The following is a 7,996-nucleotide window of genomic DNA, read 5'->3' on the forward strand; positions in this document are numbered from 1 at the left end:
AATCTCCTGATGATGCTCCTTCATTACCTTCCCATTCTACTCGGAAAAGACCGACACGTCAAGCACTCCCTCTCCACGCTCAGTTTCGGACCACACAATGGACTAACTTTAAGACCGACTTCTTCTGCCTACCTTTCTGACCATAGTATTGGCAAAGCGCTCCTGCGTCATGTTGGTAGAGATATTTAATTTCATGCTCTCAAATGCTGTATAGTCCTTGTGGCTTAGCGCTTCTTTTTGATTATAATAATAATAATCATGCTCTCAAGAGCGGTATGCGCATCGTCACTGTCCAGAATGCTACCCAAGCTCATGATCTTTCTCTCCTTTCGAATATCGATACTACTCCTATCACTATTGAAAAACATCTTCCTCTCAATTCTTGTAGTGGTACTATCTGTGCTCCAGTTCCCCGAATTAAGCCTGAATGCCTTCCACATCCCCCCCCAGGCGCTGTATAATCCTCCGGGTTTAGCGCTTCCCCCTTGATTATAATAATAATAATTGTAGTGGTACTGTCATTCTGCCCCATACCATAGTCCAACAGAATTTCTAGTCATGTGGTAATGACATTTTTGAACAGCTGGAACTCCAGGATCTCCCAATCCTCAAAGTAGACACTTATGTCCTTCCTGCCCGGGGGCAGAGACGTTACCCTTGCAATGTGGCTCGTTTAACTTTTGACAGCCGAGAACTCCCGTCCTCTGTATATGTCGCGGGACATCGGTTACAAGTTCGAAAGGTGATACCTACACCGCAACAATGTAGAAATTGCTGGCATTTTGGTCACCCAGCGAAATATTGCAGATCTATGGCCGAATGCCCAGTCTGTGGTGCCGACGACCATTCTAATACATCTTGCAGTCAACCTCCATCTTGCCTTAATTGTAATGAAGCTCACCCTTCGTACTCCCGCCGTTGCCAGGTCTACTTAAATGAACGTGAAATCCGTTGCCTCAAAGAGGCAGAAGGTCTCCCTTATGCTATGGCAGTTACTCATCTCCGCCTCCAAGGGAGACTACCCCGTGTTTCTTATTCTCGTGTTTCCAAACATCCCCCCACTTCTGGGGTCCCATCTTCTGCAGCCTCCTCTGTTGTTACCCCTCCCATAGCCACTACGGCATCTAATCCTTTTGCTGTCCTTGGCTCTGACGTCCCGACTACAACTCAGTCTGTTCTCACATCTTCGCGTCCTTCCTCACAAGCCCCAGTATCGACAAGACCTCGTACGACACCTAATACCAATCGCCCCTCTACTCAGAAGTCCAAAAAATCCACATTGCTCAAATCTTCTTTGCCCCTTCCTTCCCTTCTTCCACCTCCACACTTTACCTTTCCAGTCTCTGTACCTAGTTCTTCCCCTCTCTCTAGCTCTATTACAAGTGTGGAGATTCACCCTCCTCCTCGTACTATGCCTTCCACCCCCGTCCCCTCCCAAGTTTCTCCCTCTTCTGCCACCTCCCAGGTTTCTGCCTCTTCTGTCCCCCCCCACACTTCATCTCCAGTCCCTTACACTCTTCCCTCCCCCTCTACTTTGGTACAGTCCATTACTGTCCCAATCTTAACTCACCCTCCTCCTTCTATCTCCAATATGGTCTCTCATACATCTTTGAATTCAGAAACACTTGAAGCCATTTCAGAATATATTTCAGAATATATTCAATGGACACTGATTCACTTCCTGTTCCTTCTCTTCCCTCTCCTCCATCTTCACAACCCCATTCTTCGCAATGCTCCGTTCCTTCGCTACTTGAACGTCTTCCAATGCCACCACACGTTGACTTTTCTAACCTCTCTAGTCCGTAGGTGCCTTTACCTACAGATTCCTGATATTTTCTTCATCGCCAATCATGGCCTATTTACAGTGGAATATCCGCGGCCTCAGGGGTAACCGGGGTGAGCTTCAGATGTTGCTTTCCAGGTTTTCCCCTGTTGGTGCTTACTTACAAGAACCAAAATTACACTCTGCTGTTTTCCAACCTATCTCAGGCTATAATTTATTGTATTCTTCGGATCCTTTCTCAGATGGGACCTTTAATGAAAGTGCCCTTCTACGCAATGATATTCCGTACTGTCAACTATTTGTCCATACCTCGCTGCATTACACTGCAGCCCGTATCCACTTGAATAAGTGGTTTACAATATGTTCTTTATATCTCTCTCCTTCTCGAGCATTTTCTATCCCAGACTTTGCCTTTCTTGTTTCATCCTTACCACCATTCCATTGCAGACACTGCAAGGCTCCAGGCGGACATCAACCAAATCTTTCAGTGGGCTGCAGAAAACAATATGAAGTTCAACGATGAGAAATTTCAATTACTCAGATATGGTAAACATGAGGAAATTAAATCTTCATCAGAGTACAAAACAAATTCTGGCCACAAAATAGAGCGAAACACCAACGTCAAAGACCTGGGAGTGATTATGTCGGAGGATCTCACCTTCAAGGACCATAACATTGTATCAATCGCATCTGCTAGAAAAATGACAGGATGGATAATGAGAACCTTCAAAACTAGGGAGGCCAAGCCCATGATGACACTCTTCAGGTCACTTGTTCTATCTAGGCTGGAATATTGCTGCACTCTAACAGCACCTTTCAAGGCAGGTGAAATTGCCGACCTAGAAAATGTACAGAGAACTTTCACGGCGCGCATAATGGAGATAAAACACCTCAATTACTGGGAGCGCTTGAGGTTTCTAAACCTGTATTCCCTGGAACGCAGGAGGGAGAGATACATGATTATATACACCTGGAAAATCCTAGAGGGACTAGTACCGAACTTGCACACGAAAATCACTCACTACGAAAGCAAAAGACTTGGCAGACGATGCACCATCCCCCCAATGAAAAGCAGGGGTGTCACTAGCACGTTAAGAGACCATACAATAAGTGTCAGGGGCCCGAGACTGTTCAACTGCCTCCCAGCACACATAAGGGGGATTACCAACAGACTCCTGGCAGTCTTCAAGCTGGCACTGGACAAGCACCTAAAGTCAGTTCCTGATCAGCCGGGCTGTGGCTCGTACGTTGGTTTGCGTGCAGCCAGCAGCAACAGCCTGGTTGATCAGGCGCTGATCCACCAGGAGGCCTGGTCACAGACCGGGCCGCGGGGGCGTTGACCCCCGAAACTCTCTCCAGGTAAACTCCAGGTAAACCACCACTTCTGTTACTTGGTGATTTTAATGCCCACCATTTCCTCTGGGGGGGGGCCTCATTGTGACTCACGTGGCATCCAGTTGGAGGCTTTTCTCGCCTCTCACCCCCTCCATGTTTTAAATACGGGTACTCCCACCCATTTTGATCCTCGTACTCATACTCTCTCTTGCATCGATCTATCAGTCTGCTCTTCCTCCACTGCACTAGACTTCACCTGGTCTGTTCTACCAGACTTACATGACAGCGATCATTTTCCGATCATTCTTACTTCTCCTTCCTATTCACCACCTTTCCGTAGCCCTCGCTGGCAATTTGATCAGGCAAATTGGGATCTTTACTCACACCTCACTGCTTTTAGTGAGGTTCCTTCTTCATCCTCCATTGATGAGCTCCTACACATCTTCTCGACGTCAGTTTATACCGCAGCTTCTCATTCTATACCCCAAACCTCAGGCAGGCATTCTCAGAAGTGCGTGCCTTGGTGGTCTCCTGCTTGTGCTCGTGCAGTACGTTTGAAACGTGCTGCATGGGGCAGGTACCGGTACAATAGAACCGCTGAGAGACTTCTTGATTTTAAGCAGAAGCGTGCGATCGCTCGCCATGTCATCCGTGAAGCTAGACTCACTTTTTGGCGAGACTATGTTTCCACCATCACCTCTGCTTCTTCTATGAGTGCAGTCTGGAAAAGAGTGAGGAAACTGAGTGGTAAATACTCTCCTGACCCGGCTCCTGTTCTACGGGTCGCTGGTGTTGATGTAGCGAGCCCTCTCGACGTTGCCATTGAACTTGGCACACATCTGGTCCGTATTTCCCGAGGGCTCCATCTATGCCCCTCGTTTCTTTCCTCAAAGTCTGCCAGAGAGTTAGTACCCTTGGACTTTTCTTCTCTCAGAGAAGAACAGTATAATGTGCCTTTTACACTTCAAGAACTGGAGGCAACGTTCTCAGCTTGCCGATCATCGGCAGGTGGGCCTGACGACATTCATATTCGTATGTTACAACATTTACATCGGTCAGCCCTTGTAGTCCTCTTACACCTCTTCAATCTTATTTGGGCACAAGGAGTTCTTCCCCAGCTGTGGAAATCTGTCATTCTCCCTTTCCGCAAACCGGGTACTACAGGACATGATGCCTCCCACTATCGCCCCATCGCTCTTACTAGTGCAGTTTGCAAAGTGATGGAACGTCTCGTAAATCGACGTTTAATGTGGTATTTAGAGACACACAACAGTCTGTCCACTAGTCAATATGGCTTTCGTAAGGGTCGTTCTACCATAGACCCCTTACTACGCTTGGATACGTATGTTCGTAATGCCTTTGCGAATAATCACTCAGTTATTGCCATATTTTTTGACCTTGAGAAGGCATATGACACAACTTGGAGGTATAATATTTTGGCCCAGGCCCATTCCTTAGGCCTCCGAGGCAATCTACCATCCTTCCTTAAGAACTTTTTAACTGATAGACATTTCCGTGTTCGAGTCAATAATGTTCTTTCCCCGGACTTCGTCCAAGCTGAAGGTGTCCCTCAGGGATGTGTTCTAAGCACAACACTGTTTCTCCTTGCTATAAATGATTTGGCCTCTGTTCTTCCACCCAATATTTGGTCATCACTCTATGTTGATGACTTCGCTATTGCTTGTGCAGGCGCTGACTGTCATCTTATTGCAGTTTCTCTCCAGCATGCGGTCGACGGTGTTTCCACCTGGGCCACCACGCATGGGTTTAAATTTTCAAGTACCAAAACTCACCAAATTACTTTCACTAGATGCTCTGTTATCTCCGATCATCCTTTGTATCTCTATGGCTCCCGTATCCCCAAACGTGATACAGTCAGGTTTCTAGGCCTTCTCTTTGACCGTCGGTTATCCTGGAAACCTCACATTACCTCTCTGAAGGCAACTTGTCACAGCCGGCTAAACCTTCTTAAAACCCTTGCTCATCTTTCCTGGGGAGCTGATCGTCGAACTCTGCTTCGCCTACATTCAGCCCTCGTTTTATCGAAACTCGATTATGGTGACCAGATTTATTCCGCGGCCTCTCCTGCTACTCTCTCTAGCCTTAACTCTATCCATCACCAAGGATTACGTTTGTGCCTTGGTGCTTTTCGCTCTTCCCCTGTTGAGAGCCTCTATACAGAAGCGAATGTTCCATCCTTGTGTGATCGCCGTGATGCCCATTGCCTTCGCTACTATGTACGCTCTCATGATCTGCACAATCCTTCCATTTATAGAATGGTCACCGATATTAGTAGACATTCTTTATTCGTTCGCCGCCCCTGTTTGCTCCATCCCTTTTCTCTTCGCCTACATTCACTCTTGTCTTCCCTTCAGTTACCACCTTTATATGTTCATGTAGCATCTCACCTTTCCCTACCCCCCTGGGAAGTTCCAGCTGTTCGGGTCTGTTCTTTCTCACTCCCTTGCTCGAAAGCTGAACTGCCTACGGTGGCTTGCCGCTCTCTTTTTCTTGATCACTTCCACTCCCATTCTCATGCCACCGCTGTGTACACAGATGGCTCTAAGTCTTCAGACGGCGTCGGATTCGCAGCAGTGTTTCCGGACAGCGTCGTGCGGGGACATTTACTATCTTCAGCTAGCATTTTTACTGCTGAACTGTATCCCATTCTTACAGCACTTATTCGTATCGCATCTATGCCTGTGTCATCATTTGTAGTAGTCTCAGACTCCCTTAGTGCTCTACAGGCTATACGAAAATTTGATACATCTCGTCCCCTAGTTCTCCGTATCCAACTTTGGCTACGCCGTATCTCTACCAAACATAAAGATATTTTTTTTGTTGGGTCCCTGGTCATGTCGACGTACAGGGCAATGAACAGGCAGACACTGCTGCGCGGTCAGCAGTACATGACCTACCAATTTCCTATCGAGGTGTTCCATTTCTGGACTATTTTGCTGCAATAGCTACCCACCTTCGCACCCGTTGGCAACAACGTTGGTCAACTCTGCTCGGTAACAAACTTCATTCTATTAAACCGAGCATAGGTTACTGGCCGTCTTCTTGTCATCAGTGCCGGGGTTGGGAGACCACACTCTCCCGCCTTCGCATTGGTCACACTCGTCTTACTCATGGGTATCTCATGGAGAGGCACCCTGTTCCTCTCTGTGAGCAGTGTCAAGTTCCAGTATCGATTAGCCACATTCTGTTAGACTGCCCTCTCTATCAACGAGCACGCAGAATTTACCTCCAACGTCGTCTTCGTTCTACTACTCTCTCTTTACCTTCCCTTCTTGCTGATGGACCCTCCTTTAATCCTGACTCTCTCATTGACTTCTTGACAACGACTGATTTACTCCACAAACTCTGATGATACTTTTCGCACTCCCCTCAGCCCTTTCTAGTTCAGTCTCTTGCTGCCCTTTACCCTTTCACCATCCACTACCCCGCTGTTATCCATAACCTATTACTCATCCATCTCCCTTTTGCCACCTGATGCCCTCACTTCCTGCCCTGCAGCGCTGTATAGTCCTTGTGGCTTAGCGCTTCTTTTTTATTATAATAATAATAATAATGTGCAAGAGTTCCCCGAATTAAGCCTAAATATCTTCAATCCCCCACAGGCGCTATATAAACCTATGGGTTTAGCGCTCCCCATGATTGATAGCCTGTGGAATAAGCACTAGATTGGGTTTCGTGTGGAGATGTATTGTCCAGTGACTCACGAAATCATAACACGACTGCAAACTACGGAACAGATGAGGTTTGAACTCGTGGCGAATGAGCCGTAAAACTCCTGTGTGTAAATACACCTAATTGGATTAATCGTATTGTAGCCAGTTGGCCCAGTGTCTTGCACTGGCCTGGAGTTGTACGACCCGTTCCGTGGTTTGTCCCAAGATCTGGTGAGGGGCTCTTGATCTAGGGAATTGGATCTGTGCTCCAGTTCCCTGAATTAAACCTGAATGCCTTCCATATCCCCCCCACAGGCGCTGTAAAATCCTATGGGTTTAATGCTTCCCCCTTGATTATAATATTAATTGTCCCAAGATATACACACTAAGAACATTAAGATGTGTTTATAACTTTGACCATAATTTTTAAAGGGGTGGACCGGTAAGCCAGTGGAAGGCCTCGGTCAGATGACCGAAAGCTACAGTGACAGGTCATCTAAGACCCGCGTCAGGAAACACTTGTCCTGTTTCCTGACAAACCTTACGTAACCTAACAACCTACACTAAGAAGTTGTCGGCTATTTTGTTGCATAATCCTATGGGTTTAGCGCTCCCCCACGATTATAATTATGTCGGCTACTTTGCACGATTTATTACCTACAGTCATCCATAATAAGTCGCCACGTGAAGGTGGCTGCTCTCCTGTATACAAGTGAACTCCTCACCGAGCCGATGCTCTGTATGATTGTAGCTGTATAGCCCTTGTGGCTTAGCGCTTCTTTTTGATTATAATAATAATAATGTATGATTGTAGGTTTAGCCCCTCAGGGAAGGTTCCTTGATGTTGGTGAGGGGATCTTGATTTAGGGAATTGGATCTGTGCTCCAGTTCCCCGAATTAAGCCTGAATGCCTTCCACATCCCCCCCAAGGTGCTGTATAATCCTACGGGTTTAGCGCTTCCCTTTGATTATAATAATAATAATGTAGGTTTAGCGCTTCTTTCTGATCATAATCATACCGAATATGTGTATGGACTTCTTGAAGGAGCGGTGAATGTAGCTGCCACAAGGTCAGTCGCGTTGAGTAAGTCCTTGGCAGAAATAGGAAGGTCGAAACTGTCCTGTCCCTATCCTTTCCTATATATACTGGCTCCCTTGACTTGTAATGTTCCAAGATGGACCAAAATGTCTTTATAAGCTTCTC

Source organism: Cherax quadricarinatus, chromosome 29 (genome assembly GCF_038502225.1).
Source record: "Cherax quadricarinatus isolate ZL_2023a chromosome 29, ASM3850222v1, whole genome shotgun sequence".
Taxonomy (NCBI): domain Eukaryota; kingdom Metazoa; phylum Arthropoda; class Malacostraca; order Decapoda; family Parastacidae; genus Cherax; species Cherax quadricarinatus.